The sequence below is a fragment of the Nicotiana tabacum genome, chromosome 7 (genome assembly GCF_000715075.1).
Source record: "Nicotiana tabacum cultivar K326 chromosome 7, ASM71507v2, whole genome shotgun sequence".
NCBI classification, from domain to species: Eukaryota; Viridiplantae; Streptophyta; class Magnoliopsida; order Solanales; family Solanaceae; genus Nicotiana; species Nicotiana tabacum.
The window spans coordinates 132,160,481-132,176,273 of record NC_134086.1 but is presented as its reverse complement, the minus strand read 5'-3'; positions in this window follow the sequence as shown (position 1 = coordinate 132,176,273).

Below are 15,793 nucleotides of genomic sequence, written 5' to 3'. Positions count from 1 at the left end.
TTTTTTGGGAGTAATTCTCATATAGGGAAAAAATCACGTGCTCACAGCTGCCCCTCTTTGTCCGAAAACACGAAGGGTTTTCGTGCAAAGATAAAGTGAGCGGATACGAGCGATTTTTGCCCGTTGGACTATTCTGTGTGAAGCATTTTTTTGAAATATTTAACCGAAGCTTTGCTTCAAAGGTTTCCTACATATCCCTGGCTAGAAGAGAATCAGGTTAATGTAGTTCGGGAAGTTTTGGTAGCTGGGATTACCTTGGGACTGCAATGTTACTGCTGTTGCATGCTATTATTACTGCTTGCCGACCTCCTTATTACACCATGCTGAAAGAAAACAAGAAGCTAGACTAAACTATAGTCTATGAATTACAAAATCTTATCTAGATCTTCAGCCACGTTCTTGTGTCTCTTGTCGGCTTGTGTTTCCTCTGGTGCCTTTCTTTCGAAAACTGCTGGGGATGACACTGGCCTTTTGCTTTTCTGAACACAAGTTTTATTATTCCGCTCTGTCTGCTGGGGACACTGCTTCCTACATTAAAGCTTGTTATGCTGGGGATTTTTGTTGTAACCCTCCTCATTACTGACTTCTGTTTGATCTTGAAATGTATTCCTCTATTCTGCTGGGGACACTGCTTCCTACATTAAAGCTTGTTATGCTGGGGATTTTTGTTGTAACCCTCCTCATTACTGACTTCCGATTTGATCTTGAAATGTATTCCTCCATTCTGCAGGCGGGGATGCCCCTGACACCAACTTGACTTTTGAAAGGTGACACAACCTCCATTCTCCAGGGGGGATCCTGACTTCTCCAACCTTTTTAAATGTAACACCTCCATTCTCCAGGCGGGCTCCTGACTCCAATAACAACTTAAAATAACACCTCCATTCTCCAGGCGGGCTCCTGACTCCAACTTAAAATTTAACAACCTCCGTTCTACAGGCGGGCTCCTGACTTCTCCAACTTTCTCAAAGTAATTCAGCCTCCATTCTCCAGGCGGGCTCCTGACTCCAACAGTTTTAAAATAATTCAGCCTCCATTCTCCAGGCGGGATCCTGACTCCAACTTAAAATTTAACAACCTCCGTTCTACAGGCGGGCTCCTGACTTCTCCAACTTTCTCAAAATAATTCAGCCTCCATTCTCCAGGCGGGCTCCTGACTTCAACAACTTCTTCAAGATAATTCAGCCTCCATTCTTCAGGCGGGCTCCTGGCTTCAACAACTTTTCCAAAATAATTCAGCCTTCATTCTCCAGGCGGGCTCCTAATTTCTCCAACTTTTTAAATGTAACACCTCCATTTTCCAGGCGGTCTCCTGATTTCTTCAATCTTAAAAATAATTCAGCCTCCATTCTCCAGGCGGGATCCTGACTTCCATAGCAACTTTGAAAATAAATCAGCCTCCATTCTCCAGGCAGGCTCCTGACCTCTCCAATTTAAAATAAACACCTTCATTCTCCAGGCGAGCTCCTGACTCCAACTTAAAATTTAACAACCTCCGTTCTATAGGCGGGCTCCTGACTTCTCCAACTTTCTCAAAGTAATTCAGCCTCCATTCTCCAGGCGGGCTCCTGACTCCAACAATTTTAAAATAATTCAGCCTCCATTCTCCAGGCGGGATCCTGACTCCAACTTAAAATTTAACAACCTCCGTTCTACAGGCGGGCTCCTGACTTCTCCAACTTTCTCAAAATAATTCAGCCTCCATTCTCCAGGCGGGCTCCTGACTCCAACAATTTTAAAATAATTCATCCTCCATTCTCCAGGCGGGCTCCTGACTTCAACAACTTCTTCAAGATTATTCAGCCTCCATTCTTAAGGCGGGCTCCTGACTTCAACAACTTTTCCAAAATAATTCAGCCTCCATTCTCCAGGCGGGCTCCTGATTTCTCCAACTTTTTAAATGTAACACCTCCATTTTCCAGGCGGGCTCCTGATTTCTTCAATCTTAAAAATAATTCAGCCTCCATTCTCCAAGCGGGCTCCTGACTTCCATAGCAACTTTGAAAATAAATCAGCCTCCATTCTCCAGGCGGGCTCCTGACTTTATCAGCAATTTTGAAAATAAATCAGCCCCCATTCTCCAGGCGGGCTCCTGACTTCAACAATAACTTAAAAATAATTCGCCCTCCATTCTCCAGGCGGGCTCCTGACTCCAACAACAACTTAAATGTAACACCTCCATTCTCCAGGTGGGCTCCTGACTTCTTCAACTGCTTCCTTCCAAACTGGTGTTTTGTTCCTCTGAAAACTACTGGGAATAACACCGATATTTTATCTCACAAATATGTCATTTTCCTTCTTCAAAGACTATTTCCTTTAAAGCTTAGTGCTTCCACTTCCCTGAAACCTGCCGGGAATAACACTGCTGGGGAATTATCTTCCTCCTTTTAACAATGGTGGGGATGATATTGATTCAAAGGTCATTGCTTTTACAACTTTGGGTTATCTTGCTTCTTCCAAGATTACTCTTCTTTTGAAACTTGTATCTCCCTTCTTGTATACTGTTGGAGATTTTATTTTCTTCTAAACTTGTGTTATCTTCTCTCTTTCCCAAATGGCTATCTAATTTCAAGAAAATTTTCGTAATGAGAGAAATTTTTTTGCCCCAGTTTAATAATCTTCTTTGTGACCCTGTCTTCCTGTGGTCAATAATATTTCCTTTCCCTGCTTTAAATCAAAGAAAAATTTGTTAGTTTAAAACGTGGTGAGTGGTTGTGCCACTTCTGCTGGGGATGGTTTTTTTCTTTTTCTTTTCCCTCATTTGCTATAAAACTTGCTGGGGATGATATTCTTTGCTGGGGATGATACTCCTGCTGGGGATGGTTTTTCTTTTCTCTTCCTTCCCCGCTCTGTGTTGTCCGACCATTGTGAAGCTTGGTCGAGAATCTGTCAGAGTTGTTCCTGTATCTCGCAAATCTGTTGGGGATCTCCATAACCTTTTAACTGTTGCTTTTCCGTTTTTCTCCAACTTCCCTTGGAAATTTGGTCCTCTTGGGCTCTAGACCCATTCATTATTTGGTCTTGCGACCAACTTCTTTTTGCTTTGTCGCCTTATCTTTGGCCTGTCCTATTCGTATTTTGCTTTGCACCATTTTGGCAACTGGTAGTAAGCTCTGAAAATCCTTTTCAAAGACAAACTGCTAGGGAGGTAAAGTCTTTAAACCAAGAAATGATAAAATGATGATTTCAAAAAATAGAAAAAGAAAAAGTCTTTCTGAACAAATGTTGGGGAAAAAGAAAGAAAAGTACTTATCAGAATGATATAACCGATCCCAACGATTATGTTGTGCATTCCGGATTGATCAACCTAGTCTATTCGTATCAATCAATCTTTCGGATGGCCTCATTTTGCTGGGGATAAACAGGCATTCAACTCTTTGCCAAATGCGAATCCTTTCCGCCAATCTTGTCTTGTCGCCTCATAGTGCCCTTCGAGGGATTTTCACTAATAAGACTCTCTCGTTTCTCTCAACTCCCGTCGCCTTACGGCGCCTGTGAAGGTTTTCACCGATAAGACTCTCTCGTTTTATTTCTCTCGACTTCCGTCATCTTATGGTGCCTGTGAAGGTTTTCACCGATAAGACTCAGTTTTCAAATGCTGCCTTTTAGCACTTCGGGAACGAAGATTTTAAGGCTGCGAGGATCAACCGGTCAAAAATAAAAACGATGACCAAAGATGACCGTTTATGCAATGTCAGCCTTCCGCCGTCCCTTTCGGGAACGTTCGGCTGTTTTTGACAACAAAAACATCACTTGATTTTTTTTATTTTTTATTTTTAGAATGGTGACCCGACATTGGGAACATGGCCTCACAGAGCCTCGGGGACGAGGATTCCAAGGCTGTCGGGCAAATTGGTCAAAGTTCAAAATGACCAAAAATGGCTGTTTGTGCAAAGTCAGCCTTCCGGCGTCCCTTTCGGGAATATTCGGTTATTCTTGACAAAACGGCATCACCCTACTCATTTATGATGAAGTCAAAATTCTGACATTTTGGCTATTTCTGAAAAAGGGGAGGTTGGACCCGATGAGGGTTGCCTACGTATCTCACACCCTGTGAGAATCAAACCGGCATAGTTCGGTCCGATCAGGAATAGAGGAAATAAACTAAACCCCCTCTGAATACAATCTTTTAAAGAAAAGGAAAAAATATATTTATATTTTTTTTTGGATTTTTATATTTTGTTTTATTTTTGAAAAGAGATAAAGACCAAAGAAAATCTTTTTAAGGAAGTATTTGGACTATTAGTTTTAATTTACAAAAGAGATACTACAAAAGAAACAACATTTTTTTTTTGAATTTTGAATTTTCCCTTTTTTTTACTTTTAAATAAATATATATATATTTTTTTTGATATTTTTTTTTTGATTTTGAAAGTGATTAAAAGAATTTTTTTATATGTTTTTTTTTAATAAATCAAACTAAAAGACAAATTTTGTTTTCATTTTTTTCTTTTTTCTTTTTTTTTTTAGAAAATTCCGGCAAGGTTTTGACACTACTTGAATATTTCCAAAAATAGGTGATTATCTCCCTACGCTGCTACTATTTTTCCTATTTTTTTGAATTTTTTTTTAAATCGGTCTGCATGCAGATCTGAAGCAAATAAATGCGCCAAACAAACGGGATGCAGCAGGATGGTCTTTTCATTTCAGGTTGCCTGTCCTAGACGGACCCAACCCCTGTGTTGAGTCCCCTATGTCAAATGCAACATGATGCAAATAAGCGTTCCTACTAGGGATTCGGTATGAGGTTTCGTTATACTAGGTTTATAACCTGGGTATATGTTCTAGACTGTGTACCCGAGCGGACAACTCGAGTCGAGGAGGGGGCAACTTACCGGGAACCAAAAGGCCATCCGGCTTCGTAACTTGTCCGAGCCTCTTTTTTTTTTATTTCAGGGTATTGACACTAACAGAATGAGGAGTCTCAACTAGCGAGCTTCTCCCCGGAGGTAAGAAGAGAAGGGTTTCGGCACAATTTATATACAGTTCAGATAATATCAAAGCGGTAAAAGACAATATTTAGCACGTTATGCCAAAACATGTAATAAAGATCAGATAATAAAGCCAAATATAACAATTATTCTAAGCTTGAATTCTTGAACCCTGAACCAGTGGTTCTGGGTTAATTTCCCCAGCAGAGTCGCCAGAGCTGTCACACCTCCTTTTTGCGCGCCCACCCCGAAGGGTTGAATGCGCGAGGGAGTTTTTCCAATTTAAGTGACAATATTCGAAATGAGATTATTTATTTAATTCAGAGTCGTCACTTGGGATTGGTTTGGCTTTTGGTGTCCCAAGTCACCGGTTTATCTTGAATCCCAAATCGAGGAAAATATTCGACTTTCCAAATGAAGTCTGCAAACCAGAAATTCTAAGTAAGGAATTCTGTTGACCCGAGGGAAGGTGTTAGGCACCCTCGAATCCCGTGGTTCTAGCACGGTCGCTTAAATTGTTATAATGGCTAGATATCTTATTTAATACATGTTATTACTTATGTGCTTTCATTAAGTTTAAACCGCTTTTATTATTATTTATTTTTTATGGAATTGCAACGTCGTAAAAATGCATTTCGAACCACGTCACAATTAATGCGCCCGTGGTTGTTAATACATTCCGACTCCGTTGAGATTTGGATTTAGGTCACATAAATGCGCACCCGAATTTAAGAAGGTAAGATTATTAAAATGCGCTCCTGAAGCAATTATCGTATTATTATTTCTGGGTAAGGCCGTGAAATTTTGCTAAACGGCTCATCCCGAAGTCTAAGTAATTTTAATTAAACATTTATCGAGGGCCCCACAATTTGTGCGTTTTATTGGGCGAGACTCATCTCATTTATTTTATCAGGATAATCCTAAAGTGTCTACATTTCTATTAAAATTGTCTCTACGAAATGAAAGAAAAAAAAAAGGTCTTAATTTATTTACATGCTTGAGTTGTTATAGTTGAGTTTCGGATATGATTCATAAATTCTGAAAATGATGCAAGCAAGGCAGTCCGTTGCCAATACGAGCCCAGGCCAAACGTGTATAGCATAAAACTAGACCTGGGCCGTCTTATTCACATATTGCTACCTAGTTACATTATACTAGGCATGTTCTCAGTTTGTCAAATTAAAAAAAAAATTAGCAATCTAATTTTAATCCTAAACCAATTACATGCTGAAATTAACCAATATTATTTAACTAAACAAATATTCCTACCAAGTTCCTAAATGGCCTATTCGTTTGATTTTTTGACTAGACGGAGTTACTACACAATTTATTTATTTTTAGGCAATATATAGATAGTTCATCCGTTAAGCTATCGTCGGATGTTCCACTATATATATTAAATAACTACACGATTCTGATTTTTGCAAGCTAAATAATTTATATATACAAATAAAATTCAAAATATAATTAAATTAAATTTAGAACTTCAACTCTTCATTTTCGTATTCATGCTTCATATTTTGGTTTACAATAACCAGCGTGTCAGTTGTGTACCTGATATTGGAAGCAAAAGAAAAGGGAGATCAGCAGAAATTCAGTAGCATACAACAACAACAACCCCAGCAACCAGTAACAACCAGCAACGAGAAACTTAGTGACAGATTTTTAAAATCAAGACAAAAATCCAGAAACACCAACAACAATCAACGGACAAAAGCAAAGAGAATCTTTTCAGATTTTTGAAAGACTAGTTAGTGTTTAACCCTTAATTTCTGAATCCGTATATCAGAATATTTGGATTGTATATCAGGTGTATACTATTCTTCTTTTGAATTTTCAGAATGTTTTTCTTTTTATCTTCTGAAGTCTTAGTATTTTTCGGAATTTCCTCTCTCTTAAAATTTTATTCTGTATTCTCTCCCTTATTCTTTGTCTTTTTTTTTTAAATCTGATCAAGTTCCTTTATTTATATCCTATCCCAGACCCTTTAATCAATTAATAAAACCACACTTTCTCCTACCAAACCCATTATCTTCCCACTCATCCCCCACTACATTAAACTAACATATCAAACCAACCCATTACATCTTGTCCCTCATGCCTAATATAAACAATTACCATATTCCCCTCCACTACAATTTGTTTTGTCCCCCATTTATATTAAACAATTATATCACCCACACCCCATTACATTTTGTCCCCCATGCTTAACATAAAGATTTATTCAAAATGTTCAATTCCCAAATTACCCCTCCGACCTTATTGTAATTACCATTTTACCCCTGAACGTACTGCAATTTACCAAACTACCCTCATCAGCTATAACCAATCAATTAATCAAACTCAACCAAAATATAGCCAATATGACCAATTTCTACACAAATTCAAACAACAAATCACATGAACACGATTTCTGAACCAATTCAACAACAAATCACATGAACACAAATTGAACAACATCAAATTAATGTGCATAAATTAACCATATTAGAAACCAATCCTGGTTAACTTAGGCCAAAAATTGATGAGCAAGCAAATAACAATATTAACAACACAATACATGATTCATACTAAATTAACAAATCAAAAACCAAAACATAAACTCACATTAAATCACTGGATTAAAAATGAACTTCAAATAAAGATGAACATGAATTAAATCTATTTTAAACAACAAATTATGACGGATTCAAATGACTAAACCAACATATTTCCCTATTACAACTAAATTCTTTTAGACAAATAACAAACAAAATCGAAGAATAAACAATTATGAATTTAAACTTGAATCTAACAAACATTAACAATTTCTGAAAAAATACATAACACATGAAACAAACTGAAAATAATTAATTAAACTTTAATTTGAATCTAACGAACATTAAACTAACCATTTCACATGAACAAACTGAAAAATTAACAAAACAATGAACACGAACAAAACAAAAATCAAATATTTACCGATTTTAGATTTGATAACATCAAAATAAAATACGGACAAAAGTGAAATTCAAAAAAAACACTAACCGAAACGATGAACAGAAATGGAAAACTCGGACAGAAAACTCGACGTACCGGACCTCGACTCAACAAAAAACCCTCGAACTTTGACGAAACGGAGAAGATGAAGGAGAAAGCAAAAGCGGCGGGAAGTAGAAGCAGAAACGTGAGCAGCAGCAGCAACGAACTCCCCTCGAATGCTGACGAAGCTGGAAGAAGAAGGAACGTCGAGGAAGAAGCATCAGACTCCATGGACGTAGCAGCCATGGCGAAGTGGTCGTCCATGGCGCAACTGATCATTTTGGCGGAGAAGAATGAAGCAGAAGGCAGAAGCAGACGCAGCAGGTCGTTTGGTTGTTTAAATGGTGGACGCGGGCAGCAGCAACGTCGAGGAAGGGGGGCAGTCGTTGTTTGAAGCTAGAGCTTGAGGGGTCGTCCATGGCGAGGTGTTGCCTTCGACGAAGAAGATGAAGACATGGCGACCAACGACCATGCGAGCTCATGCTCGAGCTCGACGAGGCAGCGACGATGGTCGTTTGGAGCTCGTTCGACGATGGTGTTGGAGCTTGTTCTGGGCGTGAGGAGGTGGAAAGGCTGCCATGGTTGTGTGTTTTTGAGTTTGGGGAAGAAGAAGATAGGGAGGGGGGGCGGATGGTTTAGGTTCTTAGGGTTTGGGTTTCTTTTTTTTGTTTTGTTTTGTGTTGGACCAAAAATGAAAAAATGAAGATAGGGGTGTTGGGTATTTGGGTTAATGGGGCGGACCGGGTCGACCCGCGTGGAGATGGACCGGGTCATCGGGAAAGGTTGGACAATTTTTTGGGCTCGTGGTTTGAAATTGAAGAAGAGGCCCAATTCCGATTTTCTTTATGTTTTCGCTCTCTTTCTTCTTTTATTTTTCTAAAACTAAATTATAAAAATACTTAAATTATTATTAAGAACTAAATTATGTTATAAAAGCACAAATTAACTCCCAATAACAATTAACGCACAATTAAGTAATAATTAAGCATAAAATTGTATAATTGGACATTAAATGCTAAAAATGCAAAAGATGCCTATTTTTGTAATTTTTAATTTTTGTAAAACAAACTTAATTAGTAATAATTATAGAATTAAATCCTACATGCAAAATGCGACATATTTTTTGTATTTTTATTAATTTACCAAATAAACATGCACAGACAAATACAAATAATTATCCAAAAATATCACAAAATTGCACACCAAGGAAAATCATTTTATTTTTGAATTTTTTGGGAGTAATTCTCATATAAGGCAAAAATCACGTGCTTACAATGGCGCAAGAAAATCAAGGGTTTTCGTGCAAAGATAAAGTGAGCGATTTTTGCCCATCCGAGTACTCCGTATGAAACATTTTTGAAAAAGATTTGACTGAACATTTGCTTCAGAGGTTTTCTACATATCCTGGGCTGAACAGGAATCAAGTCAATGTAGTTCGGGAAACTTTGGTAGCTGGGACTACCCTAGGATTGCGATGCTTGTTGTTACTGCTGTTGTTGTTGCTGCCAGTGTTGCTTTACTGATCGCCTTATTACAACCAAAGGAAAATTGAAATTGAACTAACTACTTATGCATGTCAATTGCTAGTTACAAGATCCTTATCTATAATTCCTTTGCAACTTGATCTTGGGTCTTAGCTGATTCTGCTTGTAGACTTCGATCTGAATCTTGATTCTCACAAGTTGTAGGCGCCTGTTTATTTCTGCGTTATTGAATGAAATGGGATTGGCAGAGCTCGGGAATTTGATCCAATTTTTTGAGCGACCTGCCCTTTGTTTGTTCCAATATGTGGGAACATCTTCTTCTTTTTTCTTTTGTTCTCTTCTTCTTTTCTTTATTCTGGATTGAGACTCATCCCGTAGGTCGTCTCGATCCATGCACCTCAGGGTCAGACCTGCTGAAACAACAAAACAAACGAACGAAATTTTCTGCCCCAGTTTCACTAGGAAAATCTCGTGAGTTAATTGTCATGAAAATTTACAGCACTGATGAGGGGATTGGAAAAACCCTAGTCTACAAAGCGTAACTCAGGGATTAGAGCCCTAATGTCGCAAAAGGTAAAAATGTACAACTTAGGGATTGGAGCCCTAATGTCGGCTTAATTGAAAAATGCTCAGTTCAGGGATTGGAGCCCTAAGGCTGGCTAAACAGAAGAACGCTCAGTTCAGGGAGTGGAGCTCTAATGCTGCTAAATGGAAACTTGCTCAATTTAGGGATCGGAGCCCTAAATTGGGAGGATTGCCAGGTTATGCTGGAAAACTGACCGGGTTATGCCGGGAGAAAAAGAAAAAGGGCTTCTGGGTTATGCGAGGGAGGTTCACGAGTTATGCCGTGAAGGGTCTACGGGTTATGCCGGGAAGATTCATCGGGTTATGCCGGAAAAGGTCCACGGGTTATGCCGGGAAGATTCATCGGGTTATGCCGGGAAAGGGAAAGAGGTCCCTGGGTTATGCCAGGGAGGTCCACGGGTTACGCCGGGAAAGGGAAAGAGTCCTCGGGTTATGACGGGGAAGTCATCGGGTTATGCCGGAAAGATTCACCGGGTTATGCCGGAGAAGTCATCGGGTTATGCCGGGAAAGGGAAATAGGTCCCTAGGTTATGCCAGGGAGGTCCACGAGTTATGCCGGGAAAGGGAAAAAGGTCCCTGGGTTATGCTAGGGAGGTCCACGGGTTATGTCAGGAAAGGGAAAGAGGTCCCTGGGTTATGCCAGGGAGGTCCACGGGTTATGTCGGGAAGATTCACCGGGTTATGCCGGAAAAGGGAAAAAGTCCTCGGGTTATGCTGGGGAAGTCATCGGGTTATGCCGGAAAAGGGAAATAGGTCCTCGGGTTATGCCGGGAAAATCATCGGGTTATGTCGAAAAAAGGAAAGAGGTCCCTGGGTTATGCCATGGAGGTCCACGGGTTATGTCGGGAAAGGAAAAGAGTCCGCGGGTTATGCCGGGGAAGTCATCGGGTTATGCCGGAAAAGGGAGAGAGTCCTCGGGTTATGCCGGGGAAATCATCGGGTTATGCCGGAAAAGGGAAAGAGTCCTTGGGTTATGCCAGGGAGGTCCACGGGTTATGCCGGGAAAGGGAAAAAGTCCTCGAGTTATGCCGGGGAAGTCATCGGGTTATGCTGGAAAAGGGAGAGAGTCCTCGGGTTATGCCGGGGAAATCATCGGGTTATGCCGAAAAAGGAAAAAAGTCCTCGGGTTATGCCGGGGAAATCATCGGGTTATGCCGGAAAAGGGAGAGAGTCCTCGGGTTATGCCGAGGAAATCATCGGGTTATGCCGGAAAAGGGAAAAAGTCCTCGGGTTATACCGGGGAAATCATCGGGTTATGCCGGAAAAGGGAAAAAGTCCTCGGGTTATGCCGGGGAAATCATCGGGTTATGCTGGAAAAGGGAGAGAGTCCTCGGGTTATGCCGGGGAAATCATTGGGTTAGGAAAAAAATGTAGGAAAGAATCGGGAGGAGACTTCCCTTTTGGGTTGATTATTGCAACATAGCCATTTCTAATCCTTGCGCATTTCCTTTTGGCTGCACCTGCCTCTCGCAGGGTTGTACCTGCTTCTGCTTAGTTCGTTTTGTATTGCAACTGCTTCAACTTCAAACAAAGGAAAATTGTTAGTTTGAAATTGTGGTCGGTTTTGTAGCCTTCATTGTTTTTCTTGGTCCCAAGCCTCATTTCTGTTGAGAAAATTCACCATTGATTGGCTTCCAAGGCGACCTCCTTTCAAACTGATAAGACTCAATATTTCAGGATTTCACGATGATTTGTGCGTGTACGGCTCTGTTTTGGCCGTCTCGCTCTGCTTGGGGATTTTGAGGTAATCAAACGCCACGATCAGTCGGGATTGGACTGACGCATCACTGAGGCCGGGTATGTTCTCCACCTCTTACGGGACAGAGCCCTGTGAAACCGGTCCTGCCACCTTTTCTTTCTAACATGTTTTGGGGCTTAGGGTTAAACCGAAAAGGAATCCAAAGAAAAGTAAACAAAGAGCAAGGAAATGAATTTAAAAAGAGAAACGTCCTTTTCGGGGAAAAGAAAGACTTATCTGAGGTGCATGCTGGCTTTAAATTGACATAACCTGCTTTTTGGACTGGATGCCCGACTCTCACGAACCTACATTTTCTCACGAACCAAACAGATCTATGTTTCCAAACCAGGGAACCTTGCTAGAACCTTCTGTGGTGAAATCCTCTTTTCGGCCGACAGCGCCCTTTGCGAGTTTTCGCTAGCCGACCTCTCTCATTTCTCTTCTTACCGTCACCTTATAGTGCTCGTCATGAGTTTTCACTAACAAGACTCTCTCATTGTGATTTCTCTGCTCGCCATTGCCTTATGGTGCCCGTAGGTTTTCACTAATAAGACTCTCATTTTATTTCTCTCATCCTGACTGCGTCGGATCCGAGCAACTGCGTCCTTTGATTTTGAAGGAACTTTTGCCGATTGATCGGAAGGACTTGCAACATGTTTGGGGTCAAAAGAACTTGGATCGAATTACAACTTTGGAACCGTCCAGGCGGGATTATCGCCGAATTATTATAACGTCTGCCTCAGTTTAACTTTTGGGGAAAAACTGGATTTTTGTTTTGATGTGACTGAACCCCATAGAGAGGTTGCCTATGTATCCTTTCGGAATCAAGTCAAACGTAGTTCAGACAAATTTTCATTTTTTTTAGACTAGCACTTCCGGGTTCCAAAGAGGGTAATGGAAGAAAGGTAAACGACTCAAAGGATTAGCAAAGGATTTGAGTGTTTGGATAGCGGGAATGAAAGCCTTCGTCCTCTCAAATGTGCAAAAACATCGTCAGAGCAAGTTCAGACATAGTATCTTTTTACTGCATCCGCATTCACGGCTGTGTCAGGATCTTTTCCTTCAATATCACCTAGATACAATGCTCCCCTGGGCAATATCTTCCTGATAATGTATGGACCTTTCCAATTAGGAGCCAATTTTTCTTTCGCTTCCTGGTGATGTGGAAGAATGCGCCTTAACACCAGTTGACCTACTTCAAAATTCCTGGGTCGCACTTTCTTGTTGTAAGCACGGGCCATTTTTTGTTGGTACAACTGCTCGTGACAGACCGCAGCCATTCACTTCTCATCGATCAGCGTTAACTATTCCAAACGGGTTTTGACCCACTCATTATCTTCAATTTCAGCTTCAACAATGATCCGGAGAGAAGGTATTTCTACCTCTGCCGGTATTACAGCCTCGGTCCCGTAAACCAACAAGTATGGGGTTGCCCCTACTGATGTGCGTACTGTAGTGCGATATCCCAGCAGGGCGAAAGGTAATTGCTCATGCCATTGTCTGGAACTCTGGGTTGTCTTCCTCAAAATCTTTTTGATGTTTTTGTTCGCCGCTTCAACAGCGCCGTTGGCCTTGGGCCGATAAGGAGTGGAATTCCTATGCGTTATTTTGAACTGTTCGCACACATCCTCCATCAAATGACTATTCAGGTTTGCTGCATTATCTGTGATTTTGCAGGAATACCGAAACGACAGATAAGATTTGAATGTATGAAATCCACCACGGCTTTCTTAGTGACTGATTTGAGAGTGACAGCCTCGACCCATTTTGTGAAGTAGGCGATAACGACCAATATGAATCTGTGTCCATTTGAAGCTTTGGGCTCAATCGGACCAATGACATCCATACCCCAGGCAACAAATGGCCAAGGTGTAGACATGGGATGCAGTTCTGTGGGAGGTGCGTGAATTAGATCTCCATGCACCTGATACTGATGACACTTTCGAACGAAGCTGAAACAGTCCTTTTCCATGGTCATCCAGTAATACCCGGCCCGAAGGATTTTCTTTGCATAAACATATCCGTTCATATGAGGTCCACACACTCCTGCGTGTACTTCATGCATGATTCTGCCTGCTTCTTCGGCGTCAACACATCTTAATAAGTTGAGATCAGGGGTTCTTTTATACAATATCTCACCGCTCAAAAAGAATCCACTTGCCTGCCGCCTAATAGTTCTCTTCTGATCTCTAGTAGCATGTTCGGGGTATTCTTGTGTTTTCAAGAACCTCTTAACATCCCGGTACCATGGCTGGATACTTGGTCCTGCCTTGATGGCATTGCAGTAACCATGCCTTTCCATAATTTGGATTTCCAAGGGATCGATGTGGGCATTGCCTGGATAAGGTAACATTGAAGCTAAAATGGCAAGTGCATCGGCTAATTCATTGTGACATCGCGGGATATACCTGAACTCTACTGATCTGAACCGCTTGCTGAGATCCTCTACGTGTTGCCGGTAAGGAATAAGCTTGACATCTCGAGTTTCCCATTCACCCTGGGCTTGCCGGATAATCAAATCAGAATCCCCCATAATCAACAAATCCCCAACATCTTGATCGATAGCCATATTCATGCCCATGATGCAGGCTTCATATTCAGCTGTATTGTTCGTGCAAAAGAAACGAAGCCTAGCTGTAGCCGGATAATGTTGACCAGCAGGTGAGATAAAGATTGCCCCTATTCCTACACCTTTGGCATTTACGGCCCCATCAAAGTACATCTTCCAAACGTGAGTGTTTTCCGAGACCACCTCTATGGTATTTATTTCTTCATCTGGAAAATAAGTACTCAATGGCTGGTATTCCTCATCAACCGGATTTTCATCCAAATGATCTGCTAATGCCTGGGCTTTCATTGCCGTGCGGGTGACATAGACTATGTCAAATTCAGTAAGCAAGATTTGCCACTTGGCCAGTCTTCCAGTAGGCATTGGTTTCTGAAATATATACTTCAACGGATCCAGCCTGCTTATGAGGTAAGTAGTGTGAGCTTGGAGATAATGTCTCAATTTTTGAGCAACCCACGTCAAAGCACAACACGTTCTTTCCAGCAGAGTGTACTTGGCCTCGTAGCCGGTGAATTTCTTGCTCAAGTAGTAGATCGCCTGCTCCTTCTTTCCGGTTATGTCATGTTGCCCGAGGACGCAACCGAAAGAATTTTCCAAGACTGTCAGATACAAGAATAGGGGTCTCTCTGGCTCTGGCGGGACCAAAACTGGGGGATTTTAAAGATATTCTTTGATCTTGTCAAAGGCTTCTTGGCACTCAGCCGTCCATTTGGTCACTGCATCCTTCCTTAATAGCTTAAATATGGGCTCACACGTGCTAGTCAGCTGGGCAATGAATCGACTGATATAGTTTAACTTGCCCAACAGACTCATCACGTCTTTCTTCGTTCTTGGGGGAGGTAAATCTCTGATAGATTTTATATTTGTTGGATCTAACTCTATACCTCTCCTACTTACTATGAAACCCCAAAAGCTTGCCTGATGGGACTCCGAAGGCGTATTTGGCTGTGTTCAGCTTCAAGTCGTACTTTCTCAGTCTCTCGAAGAATTTCCTCAAGTCTTGGATATGATTGTCCCGAGTCCTGGACTTGATTATCACGTCGTCCACATACACCTCTATTTCTTGATGCATCATGTCATGAAAAATGGCAGTCATGGCTCTCATGTAAGTTGCCCCAGCATTCTTCAGACCGAATGGCATAACCCGGTAACAGTAAGTGCCCCATGGTATAGTGAATGCAGTCTTCTCGGCGTCTTCTTCGTCCATCAATACCTGATGATATCCAGCGTAACAATCTACGAAAGACTAGATCTCATGTTTGGCGCAATTATCAACAAGGATATGGATGTTGGGCAGTGGAAAATTGTCTTTGAGACTTGCTCTGTTCAAATCTCGATAATCCACACATACCCGAGTCTTCCCATCTTTTTTCGGCACTGGAACTACATTCGCCAACCACGTGGTGTACTAGACTACCCGAATTACTCCCGTTTTCAGCTGCTTGGTGATTTTTTCTTTAATCTT